General features: G+C 35.5%; 1 protein-coding gene and 1 long non-coding RNA gene across 4 annotated transcripts in view; one reads left to right on the top strand and one right to left on the bottom strand.

Moving 5' to 3' along the window:
• Window positions 1-17,123, bottom strand: part of LOC139808516 (uncharacterized) — a 333,331-nt gene that overhangs the window by 76,254 nt on the left and 239,954 nt on the right. For 2 of the 3 annotated variants that reach the window (XM_071770574.1, XM_071770577.1), the window contains exon 1: window positions 9,428-9,727. The exons of the other annotated variant lie outside the window; for it this stretch is intronic. The gene's annotated coding sequence lies outside the window, so the exon portion shown is untranslated. Of the gene's footprint in view, window positions 1-9,427; window positions 9,728-17,123 lie in introns of those variants that run through there. 3 annotated transcript variants of the gene reach the window in all.
• Window positions 1-17,123, top strand: part of LOC139808527 (uncharacterized) — a 200,278-nt gene that overhangs the window by 18,953 nt on the left and 164,202 nt on the right. The window lies entirely within an intron of this gene.

Here is a 17,123-nt window from a genome sequence, read left to right as displayed (position 1 = left end):
GCGATATACATGTAATAGCAATTTATTAAATACTAAACAAGTCGACTATAGCAATATCTGATTTAAAAAAGAAATAAATTAATATGATAAGCAATTAATACATATCTAAGTTTATATTACGTCTAATTCGAAATAATGATATTGCAGTTTTAAATTATTATTTCAAGTTTTATGCAATATAATCAAAAAAAGAAAAAGATTTAAGATCAATAATTTACGACCAAAAATTCCTGATAATCGGATTTTACTCAAGTGTTATCAATAATTACTCTTCGTTCGGATGACGACACGTCGCTTGACATTATCGTCAAAAGATAATGGCTGTCAGCAAAAATGCATTTTGCTACGCGGTTGGCTGTGACATGAAAAAATGCTTTAATGACGTAATTAATTACGCGAGAAAAACTTCGGTCCGGTAAGTTTTAAAGTCAGGGAAGTGGCCACGGGAGAGAAAGGCATCTTTATTGTACGCCCGGCACAAGTTTCGTGAGACCCTGAGAAACACGATATCGAGCTTGGCCGAGCTTTTTCGTCGGCGTGCGAGGTCACATAAACAGTACGATGCAGCTTAAAGAGGAGCTTACGGAGAAATACGTTTGCGGAGTGGTGTTGCTTGAATTACGGAGAAACGCGTATCGCTGCCACAATCTCGGCGAGATTTTTCTCGTTAATTATTAAAAGCGAGGTTCAACGAACCCCCCCTGCCATTTTCTCATTTTACCGGATCTGTCATACAAGGGGATACCGTGTGCACACTCTCTATGAATGTGAAAAAATCTGTTAAAATTTTTAAAGTCCTGCATTTTTCTCTATCTCGGGAGGATGCAACTTTTATTGTGGAAAGGCTAATCTTTGTAACTGGTTATATTGCTATCAAAATTAATGTAAATTAACATATAGTTTCAATTAGATGTCCCTTTATGATATGACAAAACATCTGTCTAAATAACATATTTCGGAGTTAGCTACCTTATTAGTTGCGATATCCTCTATGAATTATGTTCATTTATTTTATTTTGAAAGCTATAAGAAATATTTTACATCATGTTATATTATTTACAACAAATTATATAAAAGTTTAATATAAAAATTTGCCAGATGATATAATCTCTAACCGATTATATGGAGCGCTTACTCAGATCAGTTTCCTCTGTCTATATTGTAGAACTGTAATCTAGCGGAGGGCATATGGAATTCTTGATCCTACATTAATTAAACCAAACTAAATCGGCTTTGCTTTTACGGCCAAGGATTTAGCCTTTAGATTTAGTCTTACTCGCGCAATCGATGTATATGCAGAAATATTCCGATTTGCTTAATAATGTACATGTAAATTTCAAACACAATGACAAAATCGAAGAAAGAAAAAGGCGAAATATAGCGAATTTTCATTAAATACAACGGAAGAAAGTCGAAAAATAAGTCGTGCATCGTCATTCTTGCACAATTCTGGAGTAAAGCGTGTTCCTAATATCTTCCCGTTATGTTATAATGCAAAATCTCCATGATGGAAGGTCGCTTAATGGAACAAGGAACGGCGCGTATTATTGTTTCGCGAAATCTACAGGGCCATTCGAAGGCAGCCGCCGCTTTAAGGTTGAACTTTTATCCTTCGATATAACGGGCGCAGCGCGGACGTAAGGTATTCTCTTTCTATAAGGAACCGCGAATGAAATTCCATCTGGATATCCCTTTGCTCGCGAAACCTCAAGGTCCTTCGGAAATATATCCTTTATGACTCTTTGTTTTTTCTCTCTCTTTCTTTTTCTCGGAGCAAAACGGAGCCGGAAAGGTGCTGCTGGCTTAGCGAATTTTCCGCGGCGGGTCTGTACGTAATGGGAAAGCTCGCGTGCGTATTCGCGCGCGCACGCGACGTGCACCACACATTTATGCACGCCAATATCCCACCGTCGATCAACATCGAATAAAGTATGTGTGTACCTTGATGTGTTTTTATGCTCGCGACAGTGGAGAGCTGCGGTATAAAGCAGACGGTTATCAAACACAACTCGGTCGCGTCAACCGAACGGCTTTCCTTGTAATTTCCAGACCTTGTTTGTTTTATCGCGTATGATAACAAACTCGCTTTTTGGGATCCTGCATGCTATTAGATTTTCATTAACGCGTACACTGCGCTTTTTCCACCGCGATAGTTTGTGTATTTGCATTTCAGTTTAGTTCCTGTACAAAACTTTCCGTTCGGGTATTTTGGAGTTATAAAAATCCGGTAATCGACATGTAATCATTGTGGAATTTGTTCAATTTCTACGCTTTCAAGTCTCACGGGAACCTCCCGCAATAAAATCTCATCGTTTAACGCCAAAGATACACCGATTGCGAGTTCGAGTAAATATTATTAAAACATTTACTTTTTATTACTTTTTCCCTGAGGGAAAACTGATGTAATCGGGCGAATGGATGATGGTTTTAGGTCTTAATTATTACAGAGATAAAACGCGCGTTCTATTCTCATGATACTTTGAATTTGGTGGTATAAATGTGGGTGTAAAAATCTCGTGGAGAGAGATTGTATTAAAAAGTATATTTAATATAATTTACCACTAGCACAAACAATAATGTTATATCGGAAACTGAATATCTATAAAATAGCTGATGTATACGCGACACAGTATACAAGGTCTGGAAGTAATAGTATCGATGTTGTGTGCGTGAACTATACGGCCAACTTATCGCAAAACGGGCAACAAACTTCCTGATTATTATAAAGCGTCTAACAACTTGTTGCTACTTCTTGGAAAGCGTTATTATAAACGGAGTTACATTTATCTCAGATTATATTAACACGTTCGAGAAATTGCCGTTTTTTTCTTTCGCGAATTAAAGACAGCTCGGTATTTAAATTCATTGGCTGGTACAACGCGAGTGCCAGCAGATATCAGTTAACACGATAATTCAACATCTTTTTTCTCTCGCGCATTATCATTGAAATGGCTGCGAAATATCTCCAAGGGCGAGAGAAAAATTTCGCTTCCCGAAAATTATCATTTAAATTGGCACTCAATATAACTTTCCTCTAGACATTATTTGTATCTGTTTCTTTTCGCTTTTGTATCCGGCTGCCCCGTAATGGTTCTTCATCTTGTCGGATTAGGTATTGTACCGGCTTAAATTTATCGTCCGTTATATTTCCGTGGCGAGAAGTATAAATCTCGCGCGACTTTAAGCGTTGAGCGTTACGATGCGGGATAAACCGCTTTTATAGTGTCATGCTGTTCGATTAGCCGATTCGCAATTATTGGAGAATGTTTCGCGGTAACGCCTTGGTAATGCGGTGCCGCTGCATTTACACATAAATTATCTGCTCGTAAATGCATCAATCGAATAGACAAAACCATCACGGTTTTACGTCAGGGAAACTGGAACGTTACGTTTGATGTAATTGAAATATCGATTTGTTTTGAACTAATTTCTCTTTTTAAATAAGTCCTTTAAGGAGTAATAATATTACTCTATATCCAATTTGTAGTAATAAAATATTAAGTAAAATTTATGAATATAGAGAAAATTTAAATTTAATTTAAGATAATATAATTTAATTCGTATAATTTAATAGCGATTAGCCATTAATATAATGTAATTTAATTCAATAAATGTAATTCAACTAAAATTCAATTTAATAATAATAATAGCAAATAATATAATTTAACAATATTATTGATTTTTTAAAGAAAGACTTTTCTTTTCTACTTTAATCACAAAAATAAACTTTTGAACTCCTCGTACTATTAATTACATAATCTACGACTTACCTATTAGCTTAACGACTTGATCCTAATCTAAACTAAACCAGGCTGATCCTAATCCTGACCTCCAACTGAACAGCAAACGAAATTTAGAAGCGCTCAACAAAGCATTTGCGCCTTTTACTTGCTGAACAATTGTTATATGTATTTCTGATTTAATTAAAAAAGAATATCAAAATATCATCCTTAAAATCAGTTATTTGCATTAATATCAATTAAGCTATATGCAAATAATATTTCTACGTTACTTTATCTCGATATAACAAGTAAAAATAATGCTTCAATCATTGAGAGTGTAAAGTTTATTAAGATTCTCTTTTGTTTTATAAGCGTATGGTGTCTGAAATTATAGCGTAATCAATATAATACAAAGTTTTGTGTATTCACAATGTGAATATTCATGTAGCTTATCTTCTATGTGTAAGATTGTGTTGACAGAGATTTTCTATCGATTCCGAGAAGCGTCCGATTATATGAGGATGAATACGGCACTCCTAGCCGCCAGATCGAACGAGAATTATAGTTGATGCCGGCTATAGCGACGTATATAGCAGTTTACGGAAACTGGAGGTCAGGTATATGCAAAAGTTACCCCGCCGTGTTCAAGGACCCTGAAAGAACGCACGGCCTTCCTCTTCGTCGTAGCTATGTATCGATCTCGGTGCAGACGTCGCGCCCGACAGAGGGATAGAAACGCTATTAGGAACACAGTTGCATGCTCCACTACTTTTATTTTTGGCTCACACGATATGCTGTAACGGATACGCTACACAGATTTGAACTATAAGCGCGCTACACACACTTACGGCGATAATCCCTATTTGTTTCTATCCTTTAAACTTCTATCGAGTTTCGTTGTGATTGTGCCACCGCCGTTTCGTTTATCTTTAATCCCTCTTCTTCTTCTTCTTCTTCTCGTATTCGTCGCGAGGGGTTTCTCTTGATTTGCCGTAAAAGTTAAGCGAGGATGAAGTTTTGATGGACACGTGAAACATGTATATGTACAGCTTAATTTGTCAGAGATCCTTTTTAGCGCGCACGGGAATAGGTGAGAAAATTTCATGTTCCGCCATCCCGCCGATAATCCGGGAAACTTTTCGGCGAAACTTCTTAGCCTGAAACTTCTTGTGTTTGATGTTACGAGAGTGTCTTCGAGATTATGCATTTTCATGAGCAGTTGCTTATACGTCTGCTACACGAGACGCTCGAGGAGTGCACGGTCGATGGCAAGGATCTATTTCCGGGAGGATTTAAAATCAAATCTGCGGTCGGAAGTGAAATGTGATTCAGGAACTTCCTATGTATAAGAGTAGCCCGGTCTAGCTTAAGAAATTTTATACAGTAAATACTGATTTATTGAGTTGCAGAGCATATCCCATTCGTTTCGGTCAGTTAGATCGTTTTCCACAGCTAGAGGCATCGCGTTCTCTTTGTTGTGTCCGTTCTTTGCCGTGCAGTTTGACTAGAGCTACCACAGAATCTATAATCTATAGCATGGCATAGATTTGCAGTCGCAGCTAAATTGTTTGACATGTCTCATCCGCGATTCTAACGTAACTAAGTTCGCGCTTGTTCCCTGAATTCTGGAATTGCCCTCTGGCAAGATATTTCTCTAGAATCTGATTGTACCAAAATGTCGAACTATTAGACTCATCGGCTCATCGCGACGATTATTGATATTTAGGATTTTCAATTTGCGACTAAAAGAAATTCGCCTCTTGTCTTTATTACTAAATATCTTTACTATGCTCCAACAAGGTGTTCGCGTTAAATTATTTTCATTTTTAATCGTGTTGGACAATATCTATTGAAAATAAAAATAATTTAACGCGAACACCTTGTTACGGCTCTGTGCCCTATCGTTATTTATGTTTGATTAACCGTGATCTCTCGTTAGACGGAGTATACGTATATTCGCAGCCTATATTTACTTTAATGCCGTATTTTGTTCTATGTTAGTTCACTAGTAGGTTCGTACTGCATGAGCAAATAAAATATTTCCGGTTGACATGAAAAAAATTCGCTAAAAATACTTTAAAAGCAAATATAAACAAAATTCTTGAAGCGTTACGGCGAAACACTTTACCTTTGTTACATTATATCCTATAGCGGGCGTAGAAGTATTTCCAATGGTTTTTTTTAAAGATTTTCTTCTTTTATAAATTGATATTAATACCTTCTCCGTAATCAATATCAATCTTCGGTTTTACCACGCTATAACTAATGATTCGCAAACTAATATTGGAGCAGAAAGTCGATTTGTCTGAAGAACCGTGAGATTCCCAACGATTTTGTTTTGTTTCCGTTCCCTTAGCGGCGTTGCCATCGTCTCGTATTCCGAGCAGGATTTACCACAATGACGTATTTAATAGAATTTAAAGAGATTTTAAGTTTTGCCTTCCTCCCTATATACGCATGTCTTTGTTAGGAAAATTGAGGCTTAAGTTGTGATTTCAATTCAGTGTGAAGTTTCGCCTCGCTGCCTTGGTTACGTAACTTTGTTTCGTTTTCCCGAATGACAGATTGCGACAGAAACTGGGTTGCTAGGGAGGATAATGGAAGACGGATTGGCTGCCGGCATTCGACGACAATTTCCCTATACATCCCTTTGACGAGTATTTGACTAAATGCTCGCGCGAAGGTATTTCCTCGATAATATCGCCAGCCAATTGTCGAGGACAAATACTGTTAATAGCACGCCCGTGCATTGTACACGACGTAGTGCTCCACGCATGCGGAATGCCCAAATTCAAAAGTCACGCGTTCTAGTATTTGCATACTGTATTTGGAATTGCCTCGGTCAGTATAATAACGGGCGGAAGTAGCCTCGTGGGAATTCAAACTAATTTGACCCTTTTGTTTAACCTGCGACGAGGAGGATGCGAGGATCAAAATCTGCCCGTTGTTTAAATTTCAGATAATCCTACCGAGTTTTGAAAGTCTATTCGTGTATACACGGTCTGAATTGCGCTTGCATTCTCGAATCTAAATCAGGATATAAATGTAACAGCACTTGGGCCACATCTCCGTAGGATGACTAAAATGATGAGAAATTGGGTGACGCGCGTGAATTTATGGCGAACATTAGAGCTGGAAATGTGGCCGTCTGCTGTTTTTCAGAATCCAAGGAAACGGCACGATATCGGCATGCGAATTCTTTAAAATTACTGTTATTATGATATATTCGTAGAATATTTTTAAGTTGTCTCAAATTATGAGAAGGAAATCGAATTGCATACTTCCAATATAAATCACGATCTCCTTAATTCGAATTTATGCGAGAAGTCTGTCTTTTGTTTTATGTTCAACATGAACATAATTTCTTTTGTATCCTACTTGAAAGATTAGTTAGGGCCAAAGCACATAACATGGCGTAGCGATATACGACGGTCGTAGTCCTTAACCTGACAGATCAGGATACGCCAAAGCTTGTGCGTTACTTACGTCCACGACTACGACTGTCATATGTGCTTTGGCCCTTATTTCCAATATTAATTAATGAAGTTAAAAATAGGTAGCAAAAGAGAATTCATTCTTGATTTGTCTATGTAAGATTGATAATCTGTCATTTAATAGTTTAATATAAAACTTTTGTAATTGTGAAGAGAATTTAGCACATCAAAAGCTAGTATTAGTGTCAATAACAATTTATAAAGTTTATGATAAGCAAAAATCGTCGTTGGAAAAATAATGCGTATAAATAGTGACTAAATCTATCTATATTTGATATTTAAAAAGGATAAAAATTTTAAAAGAAAAAACATAAATGTATATAAACTTCAATAAATTCAAATTAATTAAGTTCACAGATTATAATATTTATCAGAAAATCATTGATTAATTCAAACTATAATATATATAAAAAATTACTAATTGAATTATGTTATATTATGCATAAAAGTATTTGTTATATTAAACGTTAAAACAACATTTAATATAACAATAAATCTGTGCGCATAATGCATTATAATTTCTATATAGTATCTTGTATACATATGTATATGTACCTATATGTATATATATATATATATATATATATATATATATATAGGTACGTATATGTATAATATCTTCTTTATGCAATTATTACAAGAGTAGATTGATCTTTTATTTGACTTATCATTAATAAAAGAAAAGTCTCCACGCGAAATGTATAACATCGAAGTACTTATCGTAGACCCATTGAGTTCCATTGAAATGTTTCAATATGATTTGTAGTAAGTCAGTGTAACTGGCAATGAACATTGAAAGCTCTCGTTTTATATCCATGAAACGTGAATATCACCTTAAATATCCAGAGCGTGACTGCTTTACAATATGAATCAGCCAGAAAGTTCTGATGGTTTACGTTTGATGAAATCGCCATTAGACTTCGAATGAGAAAATTCATATATCCTATCATCATTACTGTATTTTCTTATTTTTTTATTTTTACACAAAACAAATAAGCATTCAATAGAAAGATGAGCAGAAAACTTTAATTTATTTTTTAATTCCCGTATCTTTCTTCTAGGATAAATTAAATTATACAATAAATTAAATTATAAGAATAAACAATGAGTGTTCCAATTTTTCGGAATTACTATTACTTGAAAAATATCAATAAATATTTTTCAAGAAATTTCTTGATAAACTAAACGATATTTGATATGCATATGATACGTGTTAATTTTAGATATTAAAATTAATTAAATGAAAACTTAGCATACAATATAAAAAAATAGCATAACTTCTTTGTCACTTCGCTTAGCGACTAACACAATTTGCTAGAATCAGAGAAAACTATCTAATATCACTTCACGCGTTTTTATTTTTTAATTTAATTCAATCACAACGTAATCCTCTGCGAGTGTCAGATTTAATCTGAAGAACCAACCAAGACCGCGTCTTTAAAGATCCTCCTCGCTTTCATGAATGGTAATGTTGGTTTATCTCGGAAAAAATAAAATTATCTCTTTTTTATCTTCTTCGCTTAATTTTTCTGTAAGTTTCAATTTTTGTTGGTGTTAAAAAGTGACTGCCGTTCAATTTATATTATACAAAGAAAAGGGTGGAACAATCCATTTACAAGAAATTGCTTTCACTTTATTATACCTGGATATTTATTGAATATAGCGAAATTAACGCGATACAAAATAATAAAAACGTTCCCGCCATTCCGATTGCCTTACTTCGCGCTAAACGAGACACTTGGAGGAGGCTTTTAAGCGACTGCATTATCCTAAAAATATTGGAGCAGTATTGTGACACTCCTCACGGGATATCGAATTTGTTTATCTATTCGCGGAGCGATACGCATTGTTTAATGATGTTTTTCATTTCTCATGTAACGCACAGGAAAAAAACTTGCGTAACCTATCTGTGCGCGGAATCGTGAAAAATAATATCTGCCGCACACGACACACTCGACATAGCGCACCGTAGCGCGGCCGGCCGATGCTCCGGACGCCTCCGCATCGAGCATCGAGCATCGATCACCGGATTCGCAACGCACCGTTATTGGATCCACGAAGAGCCGGATACGCGAGCGAAACTCGCGAAAAGTCGCGGCGCGCACGCCATCCTCTTCAATAAAGTCGACGGGGGACGTGAACAAGCGAAATGATATCAATCAAAATCACCCGACGTCGCGGGCGATACGATCACTCGTGCGGCACACATACCTCTTATGTAATCACAGATCACGGATAGATCCTTTCGGTCGGCACCGTGTCGCTCGACGCACACTGTATCTCACCACACACTCAGGGGTCCGTCCGGTTACGTCCGTTACCACTGCCGCGTCCGTCCGCGGTTCGATCACGTACGACAAAATAATCACTGTGACAATGCGTACTAATTGCGTAATTATAATAAAAGAATGCCGGACGTGTCGCTGTATATTAACAGAAACTAACGCCCGATCGCGGAGCGGAGACGTGGTGCCGCGCGGTGCGCCCACGGTAGACTGGCGCCCGCTCGTTCGTCTGACTCGTTGCTGACTCTCCCTACTGCCTGGTCGACTGAATGGGGCGCCCCGGCGAGGCACACCGGCTGGATGGCAGCGAGCGTGCCAACTGCCCTAGCATCAAGTAATCCTTCCTCGGCGACACCTTACCGGCCAGTGTTTATGAGCCTCGTGCAATTTGTTCTCATTACATGCACACCGGATGTCTCGAGATCTGCGTCAAACTTGATGAACGCGTTTCTGGAATCTGGTGATTTCGCGGACGATCTTTCATGAGTAGGAACTTAATTGCAGCACGTCATTCTTTTGCACCGTTGTTGAATTTCTGATGCTAAAAAACATATTCCTAATTAAGACTTTATTTTAAATTCCGCACACGTAAAGCACATATTCTTAATTAAACGTGAAACTTTTTACTTATTTGTATTCTTGACGTTTGAGTCGTTGGAGAAAAATGTTTAATTGATAACGTTAAATAATTTCACGAGAATAAATCGATATAATTTAAATTTTTGCAAAAGGATAACTAATTACAAATTTATCATTAAATTTATTTTAAAAAATCTATTTCATAAATTTTATTTTATAAAATATGTCCGAATATTATTAACACATTCATCGCCATGACAGTCACCGGTGACTGACACTGTTTTCCGTTTACGCCTTGTCATCGATAATTATCAAATAAATATATCACGTAGTATATTTTTGTGCAATTCAATATTATAAATTTATTACTATAAATATAAGTGTTTTGTTGTTCTTTTTAATATAAAATAATTTTTTTTTAACTGACGTAAATGAAAAGTCAGCTAAAACACATAAGACAGCTTGTACATGATATTAATATACAAATTGATTTTTTATATTTTTATTTAAACACAAGACACATTTACGAGAATTGAATTTTTAAGTATGTCATATGTTAAATTACGCGTGCATTTGCATATCACAATATCTGTTTATTTTTTCTTATTTAATTTATTAATCACTCTTAGAACTTTACTGACATTAATGAATACTGATAAAGATCAGTACTTAAGAGGTATAATATGTATAGAATGATATATACAGAAAGATACTTAAGCGACTTTTAACATAGAATGCGCACTAGGGTATTAAATTTCTTAAGTCCGTAAATTTATCAAAACGTTAATATATAATATGTAGGATTAAAAATTATACATGCCACAATTATTTCTGGCTCTTCGTAGTGTACTCAGTCTATTGCTCAGTCCACGACTCGCGTTAATTTTTCATGTTGGATATTTAGCTGTCCGTTTCGCGTCAATCAAAGTCCTTGTTATATCGTTATATACCTTGATAACTGTACCTTCATTACTGCGATAAGCTTTGTTGGGGGTCTGCTTGATTGCCTTGAAATTCTTTGCCTTCAGCTCGCGAGGCTGACTACATTTTCGAACGAAAGTGGTTGTCGGTTGAGCATGCAACGTGACATGGTTAGAGTGACATCGTTATCGATTACCGAGCGATATCTGTCGTATTTCTGATCGTCGTGTCATTTTCCATGCATTCTTATTCCAAGATTAGTTCGTTAAATCTATTTACTCAAGTGGCGAAAGATGTAATTGACATATCATGGTAGGTATAAGAAATAAACTTGTCTTTGATTAGATCAATATGAGATAATAGAGTTGTCAACTTCTTAATAGAAATGTCTACAGATATGAAAATAACTATAGTTTTTAAATACTATAATAACTTTGCGTTAACAATCGACAGTTTAATATATTACTAAAAATAATTTTCTGATTTCTTATTTCTTCTTAATGTTAAACGATATTGATCATCTTTAATTAAATTTATTAATGTGTACAACGATAAATATATATAATTTACGTAGCATAATTTCTATTACTATTATGTATGTACATAATCATCTAGATATATTTGGACATATTGTAACTTTGCCTTATCTCCAATGTATTTCTTGATTCCTTATTGGTTTAAATCTGCACTTTAAATCTCAATCTTTAAGCAACAAACAACAATCGAGTTTACAATTGTTAGCTATATACACAACCTCGAACTTGGAAATGACTCGAGTTTCAAAGCGAAATAAATTAAAATCTTATATGCCAACCTTAAAGTGCACTCTTTGGAAACTTAATGGCATATTAATAAATCATTTAGGAATTGAACTGGTGAACGCGACTTAGGGCTTTTATTACTTTCAGAGTAATCAAGGCGAAAAGTACGACTGCTGTTATTCAGAAAGTTCGACTCTCGTGAAAGCTAAAGCTTTTCTCTGTTAGTATTGAATCTTGTGTAGCAAATGAGAATTGAATACTTCTTTCTTTATTCTTCATCTTAGTCAATAAAATTCCTGGTGTGGCTCATAGATTATTTTAAAAGTATTTTTTACAGATTTTATACTATTTTATCACATTATTGACAATAAAATTAGATTCATCAGCCAATATTCAATAAAATGATGTCTAATTAAAACCTTTTTTGCTTGTCGCATATCCAGTTTAAATAATTCGGATTTCAGGTTGGAAAGTATAATAATCGAGGTCGAAATTATTATCGTGAAATTCTTTAGAATTTTCACAATACATTTATTAATTATAGCTCTTATCTTTATATGAATATTATCTTTATCGATAAAGTGGAATATCGAATTCTCTCTCTCTCTCTCTCTTTTTCTCTAAGTTAGAACGCGTTTCTACTCAATCTTTTGGGAGTTGATTGAGCTTGTAAATCGCATCCTTCGTTATCGTCGAGTCACTATAAGGTACTCAAGTTCTGTTCATTCCGGAACGCCCTGCCTTTCACAAGCGAAGCTGCAACGATACGCTTTGGAACGTTTCGACTGCTCGTGTTCTGCTCTAGTTCGATCTCGCGCGATACATTACTGTTCTAAGACACGCTTTAGTAAAGCGCATCGTTAATTTCTGTATCTTTTCACACTCACAAATCCATTTTGCATTTAATGTACCGAGCAGTAAGAATTTCGTTTATCGTTTCAACAAGATTTACTCGCGTCCTCTACGCCTTACAGAACCGAGTTATTAGAACGTTATAAAATTATTACGCTCTTGAAGTGAAATACAGATTGATTTAAATTCCTTTGTGCGCATATACGCGACGTTCTTCTGAAATAAATAGAAAGATAGAGTGTTCTTAAATATGTAAATAAATTTCTTTTTTGAAGCTATTTGTCATACAGTTCAGAAGAGTATGAATATAATTTCATAATAAACGTTTAAAATAGTTTTTACACTAATTCGTAATGTTTACACGACTTAATATCAATAAGTTGATGTGTTACGTTAATGCAACAATAATATTTACGTGACTAAATAGGCAACGGATAATATAAAGGAAAACATCGTAAAATTGAACGCTTTCTGAACTTTGCTGCGTACACTGCATATTTAATAAGAGCATATTTTACATATTCTGCATATATTTCGTCTTGTAGAACGCAATGGTGAATCACGTAATTCTCTGTCGGACATGCCGCCATTTACCCGGAGTACTGCGTTATGGTAATTCTAGTGATGTGCAGATCACTGCACTGTTGAGACGTTGAATGAGGTTTCAACAGGAATCAAGTAGTTCCGTACAAATGTTTCGCCCTTTAATAATATAATTTAACCCAGTTATTGGAAGCTCCGAGACCTTAGTCAACCAGAACTGTTCCGTACAACTGTAAAGCTGTTATTTAAATCAGAATTTGCGTAACATAAATGAGAAACATATTTGGATGTATTTCCGTGTTCTATATAGGATGTTTCCGGCGAAAGTAGCGATAAATAACTTAAAAAGATGATAGATTCAGTCAAACTGAACAACTTTTATTAAATAACTCGTGTCCAGCGACGTCTCTTTAAAGCGTTAGTTGGCATGTCTGCAAACTTCCTGTATATGTAATAATCATTTGTGACGACTGAATGAATTTATAACAAAGAACGATGCTATTAGAGACTTGTAATGATTGAGTCTAAATCACGCGATTTTGTGTCGGGGACAGGAAATACGTAACCATCAACAATGTTTAACGGAAATTGATGTTTAACGTTTTAATTAAAGAAACGTTGCCGAACATGCATTATTTAACAAAAGTCACTCAAGAATTTCCAAGTTTACAAGATCTTTCAGCCTTTTGTCGCGAGTTCCCAAAAACACCCTGGATATATATAGCTCTGTAAAATTATTTTGCGCAACGTGTGTTGCACGGGACGCCGGTGGTTATTCTTTCCCTTTCTTACACGGTAGTTGAGTTGGACGACATAATTTCTACTTTTTACTTTGTAATTCCCGTGAAAGTCTTTCAGCGGTCCTGTATTCCCGGATAAAATGGCGCGGTATACGATACCGTCGATCTTTGAAACAAAGTTCCTCGGCACGGCACATAAAACTTCTTTAACAGTTTTCATCTTCTTATTTGACGTATGTACTACATGCGCGCTATGTCTTTTACTATTGTCAGTATTCTTCGCGACGCGATACTTTGAAACGTGTGTACGTTGGGCCTCTACTTCACAATACCCTCATCCGTCTGTCGCTTCTGGAGTGCACGGCACATATCTGTCTCCTCCATAATAATGTGAATTCGCTCTAACTAGCAACATCCTCATGCAATACGCGTAGTTGTAAGACTTCTTCATCTCCAACGCAATATGTAGCAGTGATCCAGTTAAATAAATAAAACGACTCGTTGAAACACGATTCTTTTACGAAGCTATACGAGCATCAGGAAATAATAGAAATGCTAGTAAATCCAATACGAGACACAAGTTCCTTCGAGGAGAATACAAAGCAATCGAGATACGTTAGTAAGTTAGATACATGATAGAGCTGGTGACTCGTATTAGTGTTTCGTTAATCGTAATCTGATAATTGTACCGATAATGTTGCAAAAATTGAGTTCAGTAGTCTTTATTTTGCATTTTGATTGAATACATACACATCTGAAAAGCCTAATAAAATATCACTCTGCCAATAATCATCCGTGTAGTCAATTAAACGCCACATTCCGCACGATTTATGTCGTTACTGATTGATACATGGAACGAGGTTGACAGTATATAGAAATGCGATTTATGATACAGCGCTTGAATAAAACGATGAACGGAACGAAATCGCATTTCAAATCTGACGGATAAGCGTTAATACAGAGGGAGATTGGCAAAATTGCACGTCAACGTTGTCGGAAATTAAGCGACGGGGAAAAGATCCGTAAGCTAAACGCGGCGGCAATATTTTTCTGCGCCGCGATACGCACACTCATACGTCATGAAATACGTTACGAGCTTGTACCGGCGATTCGTATTCCGCCACCATATATTTTCGAGTACAACGTGCGCGCGTGTACGCGTACGAATATCATCCGCAAGGACTCCCATTAATTGTACCTCGGCTATCATCGTCATTCGAGCGTGCTTGCACCGCTCGATCGCCTATTTGTCACCCGCCGATTGCGAAAATGATCGAGATCTGCCGCGCAAAGTTGTCAACCGCGATTTTCAGTGGCGCGTGTTGTTCGTAAACAGCGAAAAAAATGACGCTCGCTCAGTGGTAGACAAAAAATATACATATACGTATATATGCAAGTACATGTAATTCGCATTTATAAATTCGCTTTTTATCCGTCGAGTTACTTTACAGCTGGCACGCCGAAATTTTGCTGACGTTATTGTTTGAAATGGCGGTTGAAATCAACGAGCATCCTTTCCCGAAATGAGATGTAATATGCATGCTAATCGCGAACACGATATTCCGTGTGAGCCATCAAGGCGGAACGTGCGGATACATCGCGATAATTAGACGACGTATTATAATTATATTATATGTTACGTTCTCTTACTGGTTCCTTCAGATTCAATTAATATTAATGGAGAGGTAGATCTAGAGATAGATTGCGTGTGCTTTACATTAAATCGGTTAACTTATATTAGCTACAAGCTTATTCTTCTTCTCCTTAATCATTATAAATTCTTGATGAGCTACGTGTGTATAAATATTTAAGATGTAGAATATTATCGACAATTATCTAATCTAATATTTAGTTTACACGTGAACGCGGCCATTATTTTATCATTATCTTTGACGGATTTTTAATTAGAGGATAACTTTAGTATCAAGACTATTGTATATGCCAGGCTTCATTTAAAATTTATAACAGTTATTGTTCGTATTTATTGATATTTATTTATTAAATACATTATTTGGGAATTGACTGTATTAATATGCAAATACTATATTATGTTTCCTTTAGTAAAGGTAATTGTAAATCGTAACCTAACTTTATACATAATATGCCGCGTAATAGATATTCCATTAATATTTTATTAAATGAATTGTTATTGTGCGATGTTATAGCCACTAATATATTTTTCTTTCGAAATCAATATTTTAATTCTAAACTTCGATAAATGCGTTAACAGAAACGACTGATCCCGTTCATTGATTCACATTAATAGAGTTAATCGCCAACAGCGATGAATATTAACTATTACTAATAATACTATTTTATATATTACTTCTCATGCACACACGGAAAAAAAGGTTTTGCTGCAACAGCAAATCTATTTGTTAAATATGGAACCACTAACATTTTTTGCTGTGAGAGCTAATTAATTTGGCAGTAATAGCAGAATCTTTTGTTGCAATTGCAAAAAGTTTTGCTGAACTTTGCTAATTAGCTCTCACAGCAAAAAATGTTAGTTGTCCGTATATAGCAAATTCTTTTTTTGCACTGTATAGCGGAAATTTGTCAATATGTAATTAATCGGAACTACATGCAGTAAATACTTAATACCACGTATTCGTATTATACCATGCGAGGTATTTCGAGATAAACTGGAAAATCTCGTTTACGTCAGCGCAACTGACAGCTTCTTATTTCCTTTTCTCTTCTTTTTTAATTTTACGCGAATATTACTCTCGTTCCTTTATTTGTCAAGACGCGCGCTTTTAGCTTTTAAAATAGACTTCGCATATATTGAATACGAGGCGGTGCGTGTATATTGAAAACAGAGAGAGGAGCAAACAAATAGAACTATGATTCTATTATGGGGAATAAGAAAAGAACGCGGGAACAGGAAAGCTTGTACAAGCTGCAGTTGTCTGCTCTTTCAGCTTGGGTCGTCGCCTTTCTTCTTTCCTTTTACTATGAACGGAACGAACTGTGTAAAATGTGTAATTGTGCGATACGTGTCGTGCTACTGAAAATTGCAAAAAATCTATGAGAATAGCTTTGAACAAACACGTTGCATGTATTTGCAGCGATAATTTTGTTAAAAAATAGAGTATGGTAAAGATAGAAAAATAAAACGAGATCATATAATAAAACAACTTTTAGATTAAAAACTGTATTTATACTATTTCTACCTTAATCTTTATTATTTACAAATAATTAATATATACAAGTAATAAATTTG

Source organism: Temnothorax longispinosus, chromosome 2 (genome assembly GCF_030848805.1).
Source record: "Temnothorax longispinosus isolate EJ_2023e chromosome 2, Tlon_JGU_v1, whole genome shotgun sequence".
Classification (NCBI taxonomy): domain Eukaryota; kingdom Metazoa; phylum Arthropoda; class Insecta; order Hymenoptera; family Formicidae; genus Temnothorax; species Temnothorax longispinosus.
This window is presented reverse-complemented; position numbering and strand designations above follow the sequence as displayed.